This window comes from Macaca thibetana, chromosome 4 (assembly GCF_024542745.1).
Source record: "Macaca thibetana thibetana isolate TM-01 chromosome 4, ASM2454274v1, whole genome shotgun sequence".
Classification (NCBI taxonomy): Eukaryota; Metazoa; Chordata; class Mammalia; order Primates; family Cercopithecidae; genus Macaca; species Macaca thibetana.
The window spans coordinates 101839194-101860723 of record NC_065581.1 but is presented as its reverse complement, the minus strand read 5'-3'; the positions used below and the strand labels follow the sequence as shown (position 1 = coordinate 101860723).

Below are 21530 nucleotides of genomic sequence, written 5' to 3'. Positions count from 1 at the left end.
TCCTTCAATTCAGCTCTGATCTTGGCTATTTCTTGTCTTCTGTTAGCTTTGGCATTTGTTTGCTCTTGGTTCTCTAGTTCTTCTAATTGTGATGTTAGGTTGTTCATTTGAGATCTTTCTAACTTTTTGATGTGGGCATTTAGTACTATAAATTTCCCTCTTAATGTTGCTTTAGCTGTGTCCCAGATTCTGGTACATTGTATCTTTGTTCTCATTAGTTTCAAATAACTTACTGATTTCTGCCTTAATTTTATTATTTACCTAAAAGTCATTCAGGAGCAGGTTGTTCAATTTCCATGTGGTTGTATGGTTTTGAGTGAATTTCTTAATCTTGAGTTCTAATTTGCTTGCTGTGGTCTGAGAACAGTTATGATTTCAGTTCTTTTGCATTTGCTGAGGAGTGTTTTACTTCTGATTATGTGATCAATTTTAGAATAAATGACATTTAGTGATGAGAAGAATATATATTCTGTTGAAATTGGGTAGAGAGTTCTGTAGATATCTATCAGGTCCACTTGATCCAGCACTGAGTTCAGGTCCAGATTATCTTTGTTAATTTTCCGTCTCAATGATCTGTCTAATATTGTCAGTGGGGTGTTAAAATCTCCCACTATCATTGTGTGGGAGTCTAAGTCTCTTTGTAGGTCTCTAAGCCCTTGTTTTATGAATCTGGGTGCTCCTGTGTTGGGTAAATACATATTTATGATAGTTAGCTCTTCTTATTGAATTGAGCCCTTTATCACTTTGTAATGCCCTTTGTCTTTTTTGATCTTCGTTGGTTTAAAGTCTGTTTGGTCAGAAACTAGGATTGCAACCCCTGCTTTTTTTATTTTTGGTTTGCTTGGTAAACTTTCCTCCTTTTCTTTATTTTGAGCCCATGTGTGCCTTTGCATGTGAGATGGGTTGCTTGAAGACAACATACCAATGGGCCTTGACTCTTTATCCAGCTTGCCATCCTGTGTCTTTTTTTATATTTTATTTTATTATTTCAATAGTTTCTCAGGAAGAGGTGGTGTTTGTTTTACATGAATAAGTTTTTAGTGGTGATTTTTGAGATTTTGGTGTTCTTATCACTTAAGCATGGTACACTGCACTTAATGTGTAGTCTTTTATCCCTGACCCCCTCCCACACTTCCTCCTGAGTCCCCAGAGTCCATTATATTATTCTTATGCCTTTGCTTTCTCATAGCTTAGGTTCCACTTTTAAGTGAGAACATAGGATGTTTGGTTTTCCACTTTTGAGTTACTTCAGTTAGAATAATGGTCTCCACCCCCATCCAGGTTGCTGTTAATGCCATTATTTAATTCCTTTTTATGTCTGAGTAGAATTCCATGATGAATATATGCCACATTCTGTATCCACTCATTGGTTGATGGGCATTAAAGGTGGTTCCATAGTTTTGCAATTGCAAATTGTGCTGCTATAAATAAGCATGTACAAGTTTCTTTTTCATATAATGATTTATTTTCCTCTGGGTAGATACCCAGTAGTGGGATTGCTGGATCAAATGACTGGATCAAATGGGATTGCTGGATCCTACTTTTAATTCTTTAAGGAACCTCCATACTCTTTTCCACAGTGGTTGTACTAGTTTGCATCCCCACCAGCAGTGTAAAAGTGTTCTCTTTTCACCATATTCATGCCAACAGTTGTTATTTTTTGATTTTCTAATTATGGCCATTCTTGCAAGAGTAAGGTGGTATTACATTGTGGTTTTGATTTGCATTTCCCTGATAATTAGTGATGTTGCATATTTTTTTCATATGTTTGTTTGCCATTTGTATATCTTCTTTTGTGAATTGTCTGTTCTTGTCTTAGTCCACTTTTTGATGGGATTTTCTGTTTTTTATTCTTGCTGATTTGTTTGAGTTCCTTGAGATTCTAGATATTAGTCCTTGTTTGGATGCATAGTTTGTGAATATTTTCTCGCATTCTTTGGGTTGTCTGTTTACTCCACTGATTATTTCTTTTGCTGTGCAGAAGCTTTTTAGATTAATTAAGTCCCATCTATTATATTTATCTTTGTTTCTGTTGCATTTGCTTTTGGGTTCTTGGTCATAAACTCTGCCTAAATCAGTGTCTACAAGAGTTTTCCTGATGTTATCTTCTAGAATTGTTATGGTTTCAGGTCTTAGATGTAAGTTTTTGATCCATCTCAAGTTGATGTTTTTATAAGATGAGAGATGAGAATCCAGTTTCATTCTTCTCTGTGCTTGCCAATTATCCCAGCACCATTTGTTGAGTAGGGTGCCCTTTTCCCACTTTATGGTTTTTGTTTGCTTTCTTAAAGATCAGTTGGCTGTATTTGGCTCTATTTCTGTGTTCTCTAATCTGTTCCATTGGTCTACGGGCCTGTTTTCATACCAGTGCCATGCTGTTTTGATAAATATAGCCTTGTAGTATAGTTTGAAGTCTGGTAATGTGATGCCTCCAGATTTGTACTTTTTTCTCAGTCTTGTTTTGGATATGTGGGCTCTTTTTTTGTTCTATATGAATTTTAGGGTTGATTTTTCTAGTTCTGTGAAGAACAATGATGTTATTTTGACGAAAATTGCATTGAAATTATAGATTGCTTTTGGCAATGTGGTCATTTCCCCAAGTGATTCTACCCATCCATGAGCAAGAACATGGGATGTGTTTCCATTTGTTTGTGTCTTCTATGATTTCTTTCAGCAGTGTTTTGTAGTTCTTGTAGAGGTCTTTCACCTCCTTGGTTAGGTGTATTCCTAAGTATTTTATTATTATTATTTTTTGCAGCTGTTGTAAAAGGGGTTGAGTTCTTGATTTGATTCTCAGCTTGGTTACTGTTAGAGTATAGCAATACTACTGGTTTGTGTACATTGATTTTGTATCTTCAAACTTTACTGAATTTATTTTTCAGATCTAGGAGCTTTTTGGATGAGTCTTTAGGGTTTTCTAGGTATACAATCATATTACCAGTGGCAGAGGACGGTTTGACTTCCTTTTTACTGATTTAATGCCTTTGTTTCTTTCTGTTGTTGATTGCTCTGGCTAGGACTTCCAGTACTAGGTTGAATGGAAGTGGTGAAAGTGGGTATCCTTGGCTTGTTTCAGTTCTCAGGGGGAATGCTTTCAACTTTTCCCCTTTCAGTATAATGTTGGCTGTGTGTTTGTCATAGATGGCTTTTATTACTTCAAGGTATGTCCCTTCTATGCCAATTTAACTGAGGGTTTTAATCATAAAGATGCTGGATTTTGTCAAATGCTTTTCCTGCATATATTAAGATGATAATGTAATTTTTGTTTTTAATTGTTTATGTGGTGTATCACATTTATTGACTTGGATATGTTAAACCAACCCTGAGTCCCTGTTTGACCATGGTGAATTACCTTTTTGATATGATTTTGGATTTGGTTAGCTAGTATTTTGTTGAGGATTTTTGCGTCTATGTTCATCAGGGAAATTGGCCTATAATTTTCTTTTATTTGTTATGTCCTTTCTTCGTTTTGGTATTACGGTAATACAGGCTTCATAGAATAATTTAGGGAGGATTCTCTATTTCTCTATCTTTTGGAATAGTATCAGTAGGATTGGAACAAATGCTTCTTTGAATGTCTGGTAGAATTCAGCTTTGAATCCACCTGGTCCTGGATATTTTTTTGTTGGCAATTTTAAAATTACTGCTTCAATCTTGCTGCTTGTCATTGGTCTGTTCAGGGTTTCTGTTGCTTCCTGGTTTAATCTAGAAGGGTTGTATATTTCCATGAATTTATCTGTCTCCTCTAGGTTTTCTCGTTTGTGCACATAAAGGTGTTTGTAGTAGCTTTGAATGATCTTTTGTATTTCTGTGGTATTGGTTGTAATATCTCCTGTTTCATTTCTAATTGAGGTTAATTGGACCTTTTCTCTTCTTTTTTTTTTTTTTGGTTAATCTTATTAATGGTCTACTGATATGTTTATCTTTTCAAAGAATCAGCTTTTTGTTTCATTTATCTTCTATGTATTTTTTCCAATTTCATTTAGTTGTGCTCTGGCCTTGGTTATTTCTTTTCTTCTGCTGGGTTTGGATTTTATTTGTTCTTATTTCTCTAGTTCCTTGAGGTTGGAGCTCAGATTGTCTGTTTGTGCTCTTTAAGACATTTTGATGTAGGCATTTAATGCTATGAGCTTTCCTTTTAGTATTGCTTTTACTGTATCCCAGTGGTTTTGGTAGGTTGTGTCACTATTAGCATTCATCTCAAATAATTTTTAAATTTCCATCTTGATTTCACTGTTGACCCACAGTCCATTCAGGAGCAGATTATTTAATTTCCGTGTATTTGTATAGTTTTTAGGATTCCTTTTGGAGTTAATTTCCAATTTTATTCCACTATGATTTGAGAGAGTATTTGATAAAATTTTGATTTTTTAAAAATTTATTGCCTTGTTTTGTGGCCTATCATATGGTCTGTCTTGGCGAGTATCCCATGTGCTGATGAAAAGAATGTATATTCTGCAATTGTTGGATAGATTGTTCTATAAATATCTGTTAAGTCCATTTGTTCTAGGGGATAGTTTAAATTCATAGTTTCTTTGTTGACTTTCTGTTTTGATGACCTCTCAAGTGCTGTCAGTGAAGTATTGAGGTCCGCCACTATTATTGTTGTGCTGTCTATCTTATTTCTTAGTTCTAATAATAATTGTTTTATGAATTTGGGAGCTCCAGTACTAGTTATATGTATATTTAGGATTGTGATATTTTCCTGTTGGACTACTCCTTTTATCATTATATAACATCCCTCTTTGTCTTTTTAAACTGTTGTTGCTTTGAAGACTGTTTAGTCTGACATAAGAATAGCTACATCTGCTCACTTTTGGTTTACATTTGCATAGACTATCTTTTCTATCTTTTTTCACCCCTTTATCTTAAATTTATGTGTGTCCTTATGTGTTAGGTGAGTCTCTTGAAGAATGAGGATACTTGGTTGGTGGGTTTTTATCCATTCTGCCATTCTGTATCTTTTAAGTGGAGCATTTAGGTCATTTACATTCAATATTAGTATTGAGGTGTGAGGTACTGTTCTATTCATCATGCTAGTTGTTGTTGTCTTTTTTTAATCTTGTGTTGTTGTTTTATAGGCCCTGTGAGATTTATGCTTTGAGTAGGTTTGAATTTGGTGTATTTCAAGATTTTGTTTCGATATTTAAAACCCCTTTTAGCATTTCTTGTAGTGCTGGCTTGGTAATAACGAATTCTGTCAGCATTCGTTTGTCTGAAAAAGATTTTTATCTCTCCTTCATTTATGAAGCTTAGTTTCATTGGATAGAAAATTCTTGGCTGGTAATTATTTTGTTTCAGGAGGCTAAAAATAGGACCCCAATCCCTTCTGGCTTGTGGGGTTTCTGCTGAGAAATCTGCTGTTAATCTGATAGGTTTTCCTTTATAGGTTACCTGTTGCATTTGCCCCACAGTTCTTAAGATTCTTTTATTCATCTTGACTTTAGATAACCCGATGATTATGTGCCTAGGTGATGATCTTTTTGCAATGAATTTCCTGAGTGTTCTTTGAGCATTTTGTATTTGGATGTCTGGATCTCTAGCCAGATCAGAAAATTTTTCCTTGAATATTCCCTCAAATATTTTTTCCAAACTTTTATATTTCTCTTCTTCCTCAGGAACACCAATTATTCTTGTGTTTGGTAACTTAACATAATCCCAAATTTCTTGGAGGCTTTGTTCATTTTTTAAAATTCTTTTTTCTTTGTCTTTGTCAGGTTGGGTTAATTCAAAAGCCTTGTCTTTGAGCTAGGAAGTTCTTGTTTGATTCTATTAACTTTCCAGTGTATTTTGCATTTCTCTAAGTTTGTCTTTCATTTCCAGAACTTGCAGTTGTCTTCTTTATGACATCTATTTCTCTGGAGACTTTTTAATGCATATCTTGTATTGTTTTTAAATTTTCTTTAAGTTGTTTTTCATCTTTCTCTGGTACCTCCTTGAATAGCTTAATAGTCAACCTTCTGAATCTTTTATCTGGCAATTCAGAGATTTTTTTCTTGGTTTGGATCCATTGCTGGAGAGCTAATATGATCTTTTGCAGAGTTACAGCATCTTGTTTTCTCATATTACCAGAATTACTTTTCTGGTTCCATCTCATTTGGGTAGACTGTTTCAGTAGAAAGATATGGAACTCAAGGGCTGCTGTTCAGATTCTTTTGTCCTACAGAGTGATCCTTTGATGGGGTGCTCTCCCCCTTACCCCAGAGATAAGGCTTCCTGAGAGCCAGACTGCAGTGAGGGAGTTTGCTATTGCCCTTCTGGGTCTAGCCATTCATCGGGGCTACCAGGCTCCAGGCTGGTGCCAGGGCATGTATGCAAAGAATCCTGTGATATGATCTGTCTTTAGGTTGTTCAGCCATGGATACCAGCATCTGCTCCAGTGGAGGTTGTAAGGGAGTGAAGTGGAATCTGTGGAAGTCCTCGGTTGTAGTTTTGTTTAGTGCACTGGTTTTATTGAATGCTGGTTGTGCTAGCAGTGAAGTTGTCACATGGACAGATTCAGGACCTCTGGTTAGTCAAGATGTTGCAGATGATGGAATTAGCTGTTGTTTTCTCCTTTGGAGCAGGATTGTTCTGTTATGAGTTGCTGTAATGGCCTGAGTTTGTTGACCTCCAGCCAGGAGTTGATGCTTTCAGGACAACACCAGCTGCAGTAGTTGAAGGGCGATATATTCTTGCCCTACATTAACCAGGTTAAATACTTGGGTTTCTCAGGTGATGGGTGGGGCCATAGAGCTCCCAAGAGTTTATGTCTTTTGTCTTTGGCTACCAGGGTTGGTAGCAAAAACCCATAGTGGGGGCAGAGTTAGGCAGGTCTGAGCTCTGACTCTCCTTGGGTGGGGCTTGCTGTGGGTACTGTGGGGGATAGGAGGTGGTTCTCAGGCCAGTAGAGTTATGTTTCCAGGGGATTATGGCTGGCTCTGCTATGTCATGCAGGTCACCAGGGAAGTAAGGGAAAGCTGGCAGTGAGAGGCCTCACTCAGCTGCCATGAAGCCAGCAAGGCGTCTCAGTCCCACCGTGCCCTGTGAACAGCACAAAGTTCATACCCAGGCAGCTGGTCAGCACAGCTGAGATCTTGCCCTAGGTTATAAGCCTCCTGGCTGAGAAAGGAAGCAGAGCTCTCAGCCCTCACCCCTCTCCACCTGCCTGCACCTTTGGCTGTGGCTTCTGTGCTCATATCTGCACTTCCTGTTTGCCTCCTGAGTCCTGCTCAGAAAAATTCATGCTTAATTGAAGTTATTATAAAGTTCAGCTAGAAGCTTCCTTCACCCTGTGGCCCCTCCCCAGTTCTACTGGTGGCCTTTCCTGAGGTTCCCTGTGAGATAAGGCAAGGGATGGCTTCGCTGGGTTCGAGCTGGGGACCAGGACTGCCTGCAGGGCTCTTGCCACTGCTTCTTCTACTTTTATATTTTGCTTGGCTCCCTAAATCCATGTCAGCTCTAGGTAAGGTTAAATTCTTCTCTTGTGGTCTGGATTTTTAGGTTCCCCAGTGGGGACTGTGTTTGGAAGCAAACGTTTTCCCTCTCATACTTTGGGAACTCACAGTTTTTTGCGTAACGGAGTTTGCAGCAGCAAGTCACTGCTTTCAAAGGGGCCGTGAATTTTTTCCGTTTCCCTGGTATGTTCCTGCAGTGTTTCTTGGAGCAAAAGTTCACAGTGCGAGTCTCCACATGACCCTCCACAGTTCTATCTGTCCAAGTGGGAGCTGCAGGTTAGTCCTGTCTCCTATCTGCCATTTTTCTGGCTGTGATTTCTTCCATTCTGTGTCTTTTTATTGGGGGATTAAACCCATTTAGATTTAAGATTATAATTGTTATGTGTGGATTTGATCCTGTCATCACGATTCTAATTGGTTATTTTGCAAACTTTTTTATGTGGTTGCTTCATAGTATCACTGGTCTGTGTACTTCATTGTCTTTTTGTAGTGGCTGGGAATGGTGTTTCCTTTCCATATTTAGTGCTTCCTTCAGGAGCTCTTGTAAGGCAGGTCTAGTGGTAATGAATTCCCTCAGCATTTGCTTGTCTGAAAAGGATCTTATTTCTCCTTCACTTATGAAGCTTAGTTTGGCCAGATATGAAATTCTAGGTTGGAAAATCTTTTCTTTAAGAATGTTGAATATTGGCCCTCAATCTCTTCTGGCTTGTAGGGTTTCTGCTAAGAGGTCCACTGTTAGTCTGATGGACTCCCCTTTGTGGGTGACCTGGCCTTTCTCTGTGGCTGCCCTTAACAGTTATTCTTTCATTTTGACCTTGGAGAATGTCATGATTATGTGTCTTGGGAATGATATTGTGGTGCATCTTACTGGGGTTCTCTGCATTTCCTAAATTTGAATGTTGGCCTGTTTTGCTAGGTTGGGGAAGTTATCCTGGATGATATCCTGAAGTATGTTTTACAACTTGGTTCTGTTCTCCCTGTCTCTTTTAGGTACTCCAATCAGTCATAGTTTCAGTCTCTTTACATGATCCCATATTTCTTGCAGGTTTTGTTCATTTTTTTTCATTCTTTTTTTTTTTTTTTGAGACAGAGTCTCGCTCTGTCGCCTGAGCTTGAGTCTCGCTCTGTCACCCAGGCTGGAATGCAGTGGCGTGATCTCGGCTCACTGCAAGCTCCACCTCCTGGGTTCCCACCATTCTCCTGCCTCAGCCTCCTGAGTAGCTGGGACTACAGGTGCCTGCCACCACGCCCGGCTAATTTTTTTCGTATTTTTAGTAGAGATGGGGTTTCACCATGTTAGCCAGTTTGCTCTCGATCTCCTGATCTTGTGATCCACCCACCTCAGCCTCCCAAAGTGCTGGGATTACAGGCATGAGCCACAACTCCTAGCCTCTTTTCATTCTTTTTTTGCCTATTGTTGTCTGCCTGTCTTATTTCAGAAAGATAGTCTTCAAGCTCTGAGGTTCTTTCCTCTGCTTGGTCTATTCTGCTATTAATACTTGTGATTGCATTGAAAAGTTCTTGTAGTATGTTTTTCAGCTCTATCAGGTCAGTTCTTTTCCTGTCTAAACTGGCATTTGACTGTCAGCTCCTGCATTGTTTATCTTAATTCTTAGCTTCTTTGCATTGGGTTACATCGTGTTCCTTTAGCTCAGGAAAGTTCATTTTTATCCACATTCCGAAGCCTACTTCTGTCATTTCAGCCTAGTTCTGAGCCCTTGCTGGAGAGGTATTGCAGTCATTTAGGGGAAAGGGAGCAGTCTGGCTTTTTGAATTTTCAGATTTTTGAGTTGATTCTTTTGTGGCCTTATCATCTAGCTTTGATCTTTGAAGTTGCTGACCTTTGGATGGAGTTTTTTTTTTTATTTTGTGTGTGTGTGTGTGTGTGTGTTTTGTTGTTGTTTTTTTCTGTTTGTTTGCTTTTCTTTTAACAGTCTGGCCACTCTTCTGTAGGGCTGCTGTGGTTTGCTGGGAGTCCGTTCCAGACTGTAGTCACTTTGGTTTTTCCCACACCTGGAGGTATCACCAGCGAAGGTTGTGAAACAGCAAATATGGCAGCCTGCCACTTCCTCTGGAAGCTCTGTCCCAGGGGGGTACTGACCTGTTGCTGGCCCACACACACCTGTAGGAGGTATCTGGAGACCCTGGTTGGGAGGTCTCACCCAGTCAGGAGGAACTGGATTAGGGACCTGCCCAAAGATGCAGTCTGGCTGCTTTTTTATAGAGCAACTGTGCTGTTTTCGGGGTCCGTTCAGACCCTGATTAGTTTGGGCTCTCCAAGGCCCACAGGGTGGACTGGCTAAGATGCTCAAACAGCTAAGGTGGTGGCCTGCCCTGCTTTCTGGGCATTCCATCCCAGGGAGAAATTAGACCTCTGTTGGCCATAGAACATGGGTGGAGGTGGCTGGAGGTCCCAACTGGGAGGACCTGCCCTGTGAGGAGGAGTGGATCAGAGTCCCACTCAAAGAAGCAGTCTGGCCACACCTTAACAAAACAGCTGGGGAACTGCCTCAGCTGTCATGCTGGGGAACTGCCTCTGCCTCTGTTGGCTTGGACTCTCCAAAGCCTGCAGACTGGAAAGCCTGAGTCCTCCAAACAACCAAGGTGGCAGCCTGCTCCTCCTCCTGCACTCTGTCCCAGGGAGAGATCAGAGCTCTGACAATAGAATACTGGTGGGTCGGTGGCTGGAGGTCAGGGCTGGGAGGTCCTGCCCAGTGAGGAGAAATGAACCCGGGTCCCACTTAAAGAAGCAGTCTGGTCATGTTCTGGCAAAGTAGTGGTTCTGCTGAACTTGGTTTGCTCATATTTTTTGTTGTCGTTGTTTTGTTTTTTGGGGACAAGGTCTCACTCTGTCACCCAGGCTAGAGTGCAGTGGTGTGATCATGACTCACTCCAGGCTCAGGCAACCTTTTTCTCTCAGCCTCCTGAGTAGCTGGGACTACAGGCACACACCATCATACCCAGCTAATTTTTCTATTTTTTGTAGAGATGGGGTTTAGCCACGTTGCCCAGGCTGATCTCAAAATCCTGGGCTCAAGCAATCCTCCTGCCTTGGCCTCCCAAAGGGCTGGGATTATAGGCATGAGCCACTGTGCCTAGTCAGTTTGCTATTTTGTTGAGAATTTTTGCGCTGATGTTCATCAAGGATATTGGCCTGAAGTTTTCTTGTTTTGTTGTGTCTCTGCCAGATTTTGGTATCAGGATGATGCTGGCCTCATATCATGAGTTAGGAAGGAGTGCCTCCTCCTCGGTTTTTTGAAATAGTTTCAGTAGGAATGATACCAGCTCTTCCTTATACAACTGGTAGAATTTGGCTGTGAATCTATCTGATCCTGGGCTTTTTCTGGTTTTTATGACTGCTTATGTACCCTCCACCTGGACCCTCCAGATGTTTATATTTTGCATAGCTAAAGTACATTTATCAAAAGTCATTCAAATTGTCCTTAAAGAAAATAGTTTCTTTTTTAACTTAAGGAATAGCTCCATTCAGTTTCATATTAGGCTGTCTGCTAATCTTGTACTTTAGAGATCTCATGCCCACTTTCTAGCCTGTGTAAGACTGTTCTTTATCATATCTTCATAGTTATCTCTAAAAGTTCTAATCTCATCTCCCAAATTCTTCATTACAAGGAGCTAGAAAGACACTAAAAACATGAGAGGGTGGGTTCTGAATAATTTGCTTTTGGATTAAGCTTAAGGTTTTGTTCTGGAGAACTCCCCTTAGAGCATAACACAGGGACAAAAAAATTAGTAAGGCACTTGTGTGACAAAATTGGCTCTAAACTTCAGAAATGAATGTTGACATCTCAGTTTTTTCACAGTTCGAATTTTTAAAAATAGCTATTGCCCAGGGATGCTTAAGAGATTATGGCCTTTACTTTTTCATTTAGGAGCTAAAAAGTCCTTAGAATAATTTATATTCAAACTGCTTATTTTTGTTACTTTTGACAGGAATATGTAATGTTTAAATAGTGTTGGGTAGTGGTGTCCCCTAAACTCCCTGCAACTATACTATACTGTTATATATTTCATACATAAGCATTTCATTTTTATTTTAATATGATCCAGACTAAATAAGTCTAACGTCCTCAAGCAAAACATTTAAAGTCTAATTGCAATTAACCTTGACTTGTGTTATGATTTGTAATTAACACAGGCCTTTCAATTACTCTAGTTGATTTTATGAATTCTGACACTTGTCTTGATAAAGTTCACACAGAGAGACATTTGGAAGTGGTATTGATGAAAAGATGGCAGAAAATGTAGAAATTTTGGTAGGAAGTTATATAAATTCAATGTCATTCCTTTTTATTTTTATGTATACAATTTAATCATTTCAAAATTTAATAGAATATTTTTATATGAAGTTCACCATTATGGTTCATCTTCCTTAGGGGATTAGTGAGATTTAGGGAATAATGTTAACTCAAAGCTAAGAAATTAAACTGTGAAAGCCAAACAGTCAGGCTTCGAGGAGTTGCTGTAATGAAAGTTTATGAAAAAAAAATTGAGATAAGAATTAGAAAGCTTCCACCTATAACTCATTTTTTTCTTTCTCTTTATTTTAAATAGGGGAAAAGGATCTTTGGTTAAAATGAATGTGTTTGGCTATCAAAAAACACCACTGATTTTTCTATGGCCTTAAAAATATAATTTGTTCCCTATAGGTATAGTAATCACATATCTTTGATAAGGACACTTTCTTATAGTAGATTCCCAAGGTAAAATATAAAACATGAAGATAAATTTACATCTACCACTGAGGAAAACTAACCTCTACCTATAAAAAAAAAGTCAGTAACAATGAAATTATGTTAAGAATATTTAAAATGTTGGCTGGGTGGAAGAAGAAAGGGGTAACAGAGAGAACTAATCTATATGTACCAGTTTGAATGAGTTTAGCTTAGTGACAGAAAACCCTGACTCAAAATAACTTCAGCAATGAGGAAGATTTATTATCTAACACAACAGGAAGTCTGAATGTGGAACAGCCCCAGATTGATTCAGTTGCTCATTACTAGCAGACCCCTAAATTCTTTGCATCTTTCTGTTTTGCCATGCTAGACCTGTTGACTTAGTTTCCCCACGTGGTTGCAAGATGGCTGCCACAGCTCTGGGAATCATATGGGCACAATGACATCAGCAGCAGAGGATATTGATCTTCAATTATCCCTTTTTTTCTGTTAATAAGAAGAGCCTTTCCTATATCTCCTATACAGTATCCAGAATTAAATCACATGCCCACATCCGAACAAATCCTTGGCAGTAGGAACAGGAAATCAGGGCATGGGAAGTGTGCCCCCCATCCCTGAGCACCAGGATATATGGAAGAGTGGGGACAGCCAAACAGCACGGGCACTCTTAGCAAGAGGGAAGAGAGAACTTTTTGGGTTATTAGTGTCTCTTCTATTATTGGTAACTTCATTTTTCCCATCTCTAACAAAACGAATATTTGATATGAAGGAATTAGGAAGAACTATCAAATGAATTGGCCATATATGGGCCTACAGGTTAATGTTCTCAAATGAACTCAGCTTAAAGACATTGATGGAAAGAAAGAAATGGGAACTGATTCAGTCAGTGATTTTTAAAAGTTCAGCTGTGCTCTGAGGCTGAAGCACATCAGTGCTATGACCCACAAAAGAGTGGTTAACCTTGTTCATCTCAAAATCTTTCTTTAGTTATCTCTAGAAGACATTTTCTATTTTAAGCTGCAAAGCCTTCTGCAAAATATCTGGCCATGGAGTTTATGAAAAGGACTCAGAAAAAATGATGTGTTTGGTCTTATCTTAATAATACATACTATCCTGAGGCTCGTTTGAAGTTGGTAAATAGAAATATGTATTTCCAAAAGAGATTTTGGTATATATACCTATATGAGAAATGTGGAAATTTTAAATACTTCTGAAGTGTAAAAATATAGCTCATTACTTATCAAAGTATATTGAAGACAAGAAATTTGACTGATGCTTTTTACCCTTTAATTTGAAACTATATTGCATGGCTTGGCCCATACTTCTTGTTCTTCCACTTAATATAACAGTAACATAAATAATCTGATAGGACTCTTGACTTCACTGCCCATTCATGTATAATGAATCACATAATTTTGCTTAATTGCTTTTCCATCCCTACTAGACTCTAAGCTCTAATGATAGTTTCTGAATTTTTATATAGATGGGCTTGGGGACAGCAATCCATTTGAAGGGGAGGGGTGTGTACAGGCTTGAAGTTTTGTTTTCCCATGCTAAAATAATTATGAAAAATCAAAATAATGGTAGAGAGGGTAGGTATGGGGTTAGTTGAGATTGGGGTTTAAAGTACCCCTCAAACTACACCTTAGCTTATGGTGAGCTCCTGAAAGGCAGGGTCTATGTCAGCCTTGTTATCCCCAGTGCCAAGCAGTGTGATTCAGCTGTATTCTCTAAACAGTTGCCGAATGACAGAATTACCAGAATCCATTCATATTTGCCAAAAGTAGACACTTAGTAACTTGCTACATGAAGAAGTGAGTGCTAATCTTTGTTTTCCTAATTGTAAACTTCCTAAAAGAGGAATGACAGATTTTTTTTTCAACTTGAGAGACTCAATTGTGTAGACAGTCCCATTTCCCCCCTTTCTGGCATAAGCTTCATGCAGTTTGTTGTTGTTGTTGTTGTTTTGATTTTTTTTTTGAATCAATTTCCTCTCTGATTTTTTTATTTTTATTTTTTTTTGAGATGGAGTCTTGCTTTGTTGCCCAGGCTGGAGTGCAGTGGCATGATCTCTGCTCACTGAAACCTCAGCCTACCAAGTTCAAGCGATTCTCCTGCCTCAGCCTCCCGAGTAGCTTGGATTACAGGTGCATGTTACCATGCCTGGCTCATTTTTGTATTTTGAGTAGAGACGGGGTTTCACCATGTTGGCCGGGCTGTTCTCAAACTCCTAAGCTCAGGTTATCTACCCACCTTGGCCTCCCAAAGGGCTGGGATTACAGACATGAGCCACCACACCTGGCCTTCTCTCTGAATTTGAGGTCATTGTTTTGCTATCTTCTAGCATTTAGTGCAACTGATATGTATATAAATATATATGGTCTGTCTTCGAAATTGTCTTTGGTCAAAGGAGCTACCTGTGAATTCAAATAAAGATCTGTCAGAGCTGACATAGTCGATGGAGACAAGAGTCTTCATAATGCAAGTTCAAAATCACAGGATAGAACAGGCAGTAGAGTTTAGTGGTTGTGAACATGACCTTTGGAGTTAGACAGACCTAGCTTTGGGCCTTAGTGTCCCTACTTCTTACTAACTATGTTACCTTAGGAAATTACTTAATCTGTAAGTCTCAATGTCCTCATGCATAAAATGTAGGAGATAATAGTATCTATATCATAATCGTTGTGACAATTCAATGGGAGTGCTCAATAAGCCTTTAGCACATAAAAAACTCGCAGTAAAATGTAGCCATTATTCGTTGTTACTGTTATAATTAATAATAAGAATACTTACATAAATATCTTGATTAGAATTTATGAAGCAGCCCACCTATACAAAGAGCACATTTCTTTTTAAATTGTAAAAATGCATATGAACATTGAAGTAAAAATTCAGGCAGTATGAATGTGAATAAAATAAAAATGAAAAGACTTTGTTGCCCTACAAACTTAACCAGAGGAAGCCACTAAAACTTGTTTTAAGATTAATTTTTATGCAAAGTATGTGCCAACATTCATTGAGATGATTTATCAACTTTAAGCATCAAGTGTTTTTATGGCTACTGTCAGTTGACTTCATGCCATAAAAATTGGTGAATGTCACCTGCTTATACATACTCTTCTTTACCCTCACCCATACCCATTAGGGCTATTATATTTTAGCTTTTCAATTGATTACTTTTGTAGCTTTAAATTATTTACATAAGTCCTATTTATTTGTCTGTCAAACATTAGGCAAAATCCTCTATCTCCACTATACTAAGAGGAAATTAGCACTTCTGTTCTTCTTTCCGATTCCCCTTCCCCTACACCCAACTCCCAACTATCGTCAGCTATGTTATTACTTTTCTATTGTCAAGATATGTCAGATTTATATTCTGTCTGGTAATTCTATTTATATCTTCTCTCTTTTGTGGGTTGATGCTGAAAATGGAAAATCAATAAATAATTTTTATAATGTTATGATTATATAAATATTCTCTGCAGTACCAAATTGTATGATCGAACCTATAGAGAAGACAAAATCTTAATGTGGCAAAGCTTGTGTTGTTCAAAGAAACCATTCTAAGTATAAAACCCAAATTGATTTTAATATTTAAAAATCTTATCAATTTTTCAAAATCATGCCACTGTTTCTTTGGTCAACAAACTTTTCTACATTTGTTTGTTTTTCCTGTTATTTCTAATTCTTTTTCTTTTCTTTTTTTTTTTTTTAAACATGAGAAAGGCATCATATCTTAAGGGTGTTTAGCTGCTTAATCACAATATTTCTTTAATGTACGCTAACCATATTAGGTACATATTAGGGCACAGGGGAAATAAGTTTGTCAGTTATTTTATGTCTGAAAATATCTGTCTTCCCCCCACATTTTGTAGGATGCCTTAGTATTGGATTTCAGATTTAAAATTAATTCCTCTGAATTTGAGGCTATTGCTGGCTATCTTAGAGTGTTGAGTGCAATAGATAATGGATCTGATGCCATTGTGGTTCTCATTCCTGTGTAAGAAACCTGTTTTTTGTTGGTTCGTTTTATCCCGAGGAAGGACTTTTGGAACTTTTGCTTTGTCTTTGGGATTTTTAATTTCCCAAGGATTTGTTCATGTCTTCTGTGTGGTTCTCTCTGGGACTCTCAGTATGAGGGCCCAGGTCTTTCTTCAGTTCTGGGAGATATTCTTCAGTTATTTATTTGATTATTTAATCTCCATTTCTTTTTCTGGTCTTTCTTCTCAGAACTTTTATTTGATGAAAGTGTGTTATTGAAGATTTATCTCCTATGTTTCAACTTTTCTTTCATATTTTTGGTATCTTTTTGTTTTGATTCTGCAATATGTATATATTTATTAAACATATTTTTACTTTCCAAGAGCACTTTGTTTTCTATTTCCTTAGTGTTTTGGAGGGGTGCTATCATCTATCATCTCAAATATCACTGGGAATATTAAGTAGTCTTCTTTCATATTGGGTTGATTGTTTTCCTTGCTCACGTTGGTCCTTCTCTTTTGGATTGTTGAGGCTCCACAGGCACTGTTAATGCTTGATCGTTCAGATTTGTGGATAAAGAGCAAAGTTGATCAGTATAGGTAGCCGATGTGAGTTTTCTTTATCACTGTGATGAGACACTGATTTTAAAAAAATCTTAAATTAAAATTTTTTTTTTTAGAGACAAGGATTTGCTCTGTTGCCAAGGCTGGAGTGCAGTGGTGCAATCATAGCTCACTGTAACTTCAGACTCCTGGGCTCAAGCATCCTCTTGTTTCAGCCTTCCAAGTAGTTGGGGCTACAGACATGTGCCACCATGTCTGACTAATTTTTATTTTACTTTATTGTGGAGATGGGGTCTTGCTATATTGCCCAGGCTGGTCTCAGATGCCTGGCCTCCAGTTATCCTCCTGCCTCAACCTCCCAAAATGTTGAGATTACATATATGAGCCACCACACCTGGCCAAAAAAATCGTTCTGTAATTAAAAAATTAATGTGAACCAAGATAAGAAAACTAAAAGTAAAAAGGATATATAATAAAAAGTAAATTTTTGTCTTACCCAAAATTACCAATTTCTCAGAAATCCAACTAAACCACTGTTACTAGTTTCCTTTGTCTTCTAGAATATCTCTAAATAAATAGAGAAATATACATTTTCTTGTCTGTCTGCCTGCCTATCTATCTATAGCTATCTATCTATCTATCTATCTATCTATCTATCTATCTATCTATCCATCCATCTAAGTACATACACATTTTGCTAAAAGTGGTAACATGCTGTATATATATTTTAATTTTTTTGTAAAACAGTTTATCTTGCAGAGCATTTTGTTTGTGGCTATATTATTCTTTATCATGGTTGCAGAGTTTTACACTGAGTGGATGTGCTAGAATTTATTGAACCATTTTCCTATTGGAGAGAAATTAGATCCCATCTAATCTTTTGTATTACAGACGTTACTGCACCAAATATCCTTATACAGACTTGTTGGCATTTATTTGTACATATATTTGAAAGAGAAATATCTGGGTCACAGGGTATGCATATTTGAAGAATAGGTTAAAAAACCTGCAATTCATATTATATTTAACTTCTTGAATATGTAATGCACATTTATTGGACAAAAACCCTGAATGTACAAAAGAATATAGTAAAAATTAAATATCCTTTTTAACCCTTCTTTGACTATTTGCCCCCTCTGCTGCTCTTCTCAGTCTCAACTATTGTTATTATGTGTGTGAGTCTGTGTGTGTGTGGGGGGGTGTGTGTGTGTGTCTATGTCTGTGTATTTCCTTTTTGGGTTAAATTCTTATAGCTGAGCGAAAGCCTTGGGAGGTGTTCCTTTTTAAAAGTGAGTACATATTTTCTGTGAAGGGTTTTCAAATTTGACTACTTTTAAATTGAGCTGTTTGAGCCCTCCCAAGAGTGTGCCATGAGATGGGTCCTGAGAGTTCCTCCTATGCCTCCTTCCTTCACTGCAGCTGACCGAGCCCCACATTCTGTCTGTATGCCAAGGATTTTTCCAGGAACACACTTTATCCTTACCAGTATCAGAACAGAGCAGATACTTATGATTTTATAATCTCTACTTCTTCCTTCTAGTGTTGGAATCCATGGCACATGACAATAATAAAGAAATGACGCTTGGCTTCTTTGGTCCTCTCTTCAGCATTATAGAAGGTAAATAGTGCAGTTAGGTTTTTGCATGACAATATAAAGAGGCCAATGTTTGATATTGGGCAGCTTTCTGTGCAGAACATTGTAATTGCTGAAAGCTGTTTGTCTTCCTACCTTTTCATTACTATCATTTTTGTTCAGTTCCAGTGCCTTTTACAAGCTTTCATTTCTCCGTCTTCAAATAGTCTTGGTATATCAAGTTTATAATAACACTGATCTACAGAGAGGCATATGCTCCTTATTATAGCTCTAAAAGAGAATGATATCACCAAGGAAGCATAGCTTTTGCGCTGAAATCCTCAAAGACGGGTAGTTTATTTTATTAATTTCCATTGTGAGTTTTGGTGAACAATGTGGAGGTTTACATTAGTAAATAAAGCATGACTGGGTAGTAAAATGTTATTGGGATTTTAAAATCAGAAGATCTGGGAGTGAAAACCATCTGTATTTGTGTAAAGTAGTTGAAAGAGATTTAGTTTTTATGGTATGATATGTGTGACCTTGGGAAAGTCAAAATAATATCCTTGGGCTTCGATTTCCTAATTTGCAAATGTTCACAGGATTGTTATATGGATTAAAGAGATAATATAAGCAAAGTACTTTGTCAAGTGCTATGAAGTGTTATGTAATATTATAATCATAATGTTAAAGTGAGAAATGGGCAGGCTTATTCAACTCAACAGGAATAATTTTCGTTAAAGCTTCCAACATTGCACATCATACTGGAGTTGCAGCTTCAGAAATGTTGTGTTTTTATAACTCAATAAGTGGAGAATAAGAAAGGCCGTACTCTTTTTTTCTGGATGGGGCATCTCAGTGATTCAGATTCTTCTTGGTCTTAATAAATGTTGCAAGCTGCCCATTGGGATTAGAGCATAGGGTAATGTATTGGTCTGTTCTCACACTGCTTATAAAGACATACTGGAGATTGGGCAATTTATAAAGGAAAGAGGTTTAATGGACTCACAGTTCCACATGGCTGGGGAGGTCTCACAATCATGGTGGAAAGCAAAGGAGAAGCTAAGGCACATCTTACATGGCAGCAGGCATGAGAGCTTGTGTAGGGGAACTTCCCTCTGTAAAACCATCAGATCTTGTGAGACTTAATCACTATCATGAGAGCAGCATGAGAAAGACCTGTCCCCATGATTCAGTTACCTCCCACCAGGTCCCTCCCATGACACGTGGGAATTATAGGAGCTAGAATTCAAAATAAGATTTAGGTGGGGACACAGCCAAACCATATCAGGTAGGTATACAGGTATAGAGGGAGACAAGGCCAGAAGGACTTATGAAGCCAAACTAGAAAGGTCTGGAATGCCAACCCAAAGGAGTGTGGGTCTTAATTGTTGGGTACTGCAGATCTATGGGGCTGTCACTTTGGGAGAGTGTTGTAGCATATAGAAAGATGACAGCAGATGTGGTGAGATGATAAAAAGTCCTTCAGAGGCAAAGAATCCACAAATATATCCATCTGGAAGTATAGTTCTCCTCAGTATCCATGGAGAATTGGTTCTAGGACCCCTGCAGACTCCAAAATCCACAGATGTACAAGTCCCTTGTATAAAATGGCATAATATTTGCATATAACCTACGAACATTCTTTCATATACTGTAAATCATCTCTAAATTACTTATAATACCTAATACAATGTAAATACTATGTACATAGCTGTTATACTGTAGTTTAAAATTGGTATTTTTTTAATTTTTAAAAATTATTATGTTTGATCCATGGTTGGTTGGATCTGTAGGTTCTGCATCCTAGGTACAGAGGGCTGATGATAGCTATGAAAGCAGGAGACTGTTTGGTGTGTTCCCCAGGTGGAGACATGGGTCTCCCAAAGTTCATACAAAAGACACTTTAGATTCTCCTGGCTGAATTCTCACTCACAGAAATAGATTCAGCAGCAGCAGAGCCACTTCTGTGGGTGAGAATTCGGCCAGGAGATAGAAGCTTACCCTTGCATTCTCAGGGGATTTTATAGCCTCCTGGCCACCTGCCTGACTGTTCAGAAGACTCTGGCTCTAGCCCCACCTGCTCAGCAGGCGCAAGAAACTATTGCCAAACAATCTCAGCACATCCCTGATTCTTTAATGGAGACACTGGGTGGTAGAGTGAGGTACCTCAGCAGACTCAGGCTGTAGGTCTCTAAGTCTATTCCTGTAGGGTGCGAGAAAGTTTGTAAGAAGGAAAACACACAATCCCAGAGCACAATGCACTGATTGAGGAGGAGGCTGGGAGCAGGGAGATTGCTGAGAACCACTGCCATGGGCCAAGCATGAAGCAGCAATGTCTTAAGTTGGAAGGTGGTAGTGGACATAGGAAGACACAGGCAGATGGCAGAAACAGTGTGAGCACGAAGACCCACTATTATCTATAAAGGAGAAACTAGAGGGAGGAGTCAAGGATTGTGTCAGGATTTCCCACTTTAATGGGTGGGAGAATGAAAACATTATTATACAGTAATGGAAAATTGAGGGCAGTTGGACACACAGAAGTAAAGTTCATAGGGTATACAGAGTTAGGGAGATAGGAAACAGATTTGCAAGGTTTCCATTTAGAAGCCATAAGAAAAGTCTTGGTGGTAGGAAGTTCTTCACGTTATACTACAGTGAAATAAACATTTTACTTTCATGGAAAAGTTTATTTAAATGATCCAAGATACAATCTGAGAGAGCAACTTCAGCAACCTGTGCTGGCTCAGCCAGTTCCCTTTCCTTCCTGTAGTCCCACTGCAAGGCTACATCAGAGCACTCAACAATACTCGTTGAACGAGTCAGTGGAGCTGCCCTGGCTGGCAGACCTAGAAAGTAGCAATTCGCGTTAGGTGGAACCCATCAATTTTGAGTAGTCACTTAGCCACCGTCTATACCAGTGGTGCTCATCTTTGCTGCATGTTAAGAGTCACCTAAAGCCGGGCGCGGTGGCTCACGCCTGTAATCCCGGCACTTTGGGAGGCAGAGGCGGGTGGATCACGAGGTCAGGAGATCGAGACCATCCTGGCTAACACGGTGAAACCCCGTCTCTACTAAAAAAATACAAAAAAATTAGCCAGGCGTGGTGGTGAGTGCCTGTAGTCCCAGCTACTCGGGAGGCTGAGGCAGGAGAATGGCTTGAACCCGGGAGGCGGAGCTTGCAGTGAGCCGAGATGGCGCCACTGCACTCCAGCCTGGGTGACAGAGTGAGACTCCACCTCAAAAAAAAAAAAAAAAAAAAAAAAAAAAAAAAAAAAAAAAA

The 21530-nt window shown here is 38.5% G+C and overlaps 1 long non-coding RNA gene across 1 annotated transcript in view; it reads left to right on the top strand.

Moving 5' to 3' along the window:
- The window catches only part of LOC126952250 (uncharacterized), a 39289-nt gene extending 20996 nt beyond the window's left edge, over positions 1-18293 (top strand). The window contains exon 3 of the long non-coding RNA XR_007724827.1: positions 18215-18293. This is a non-coding gene — a long non-coding RNA (uncharacterized LOC126952250). The remainder of the gene's footprint in view (positions 1-18214) is intronic.
- The last annotated feature ends 3237 nt before the right edge of the window (positions 18294-21530 follow it).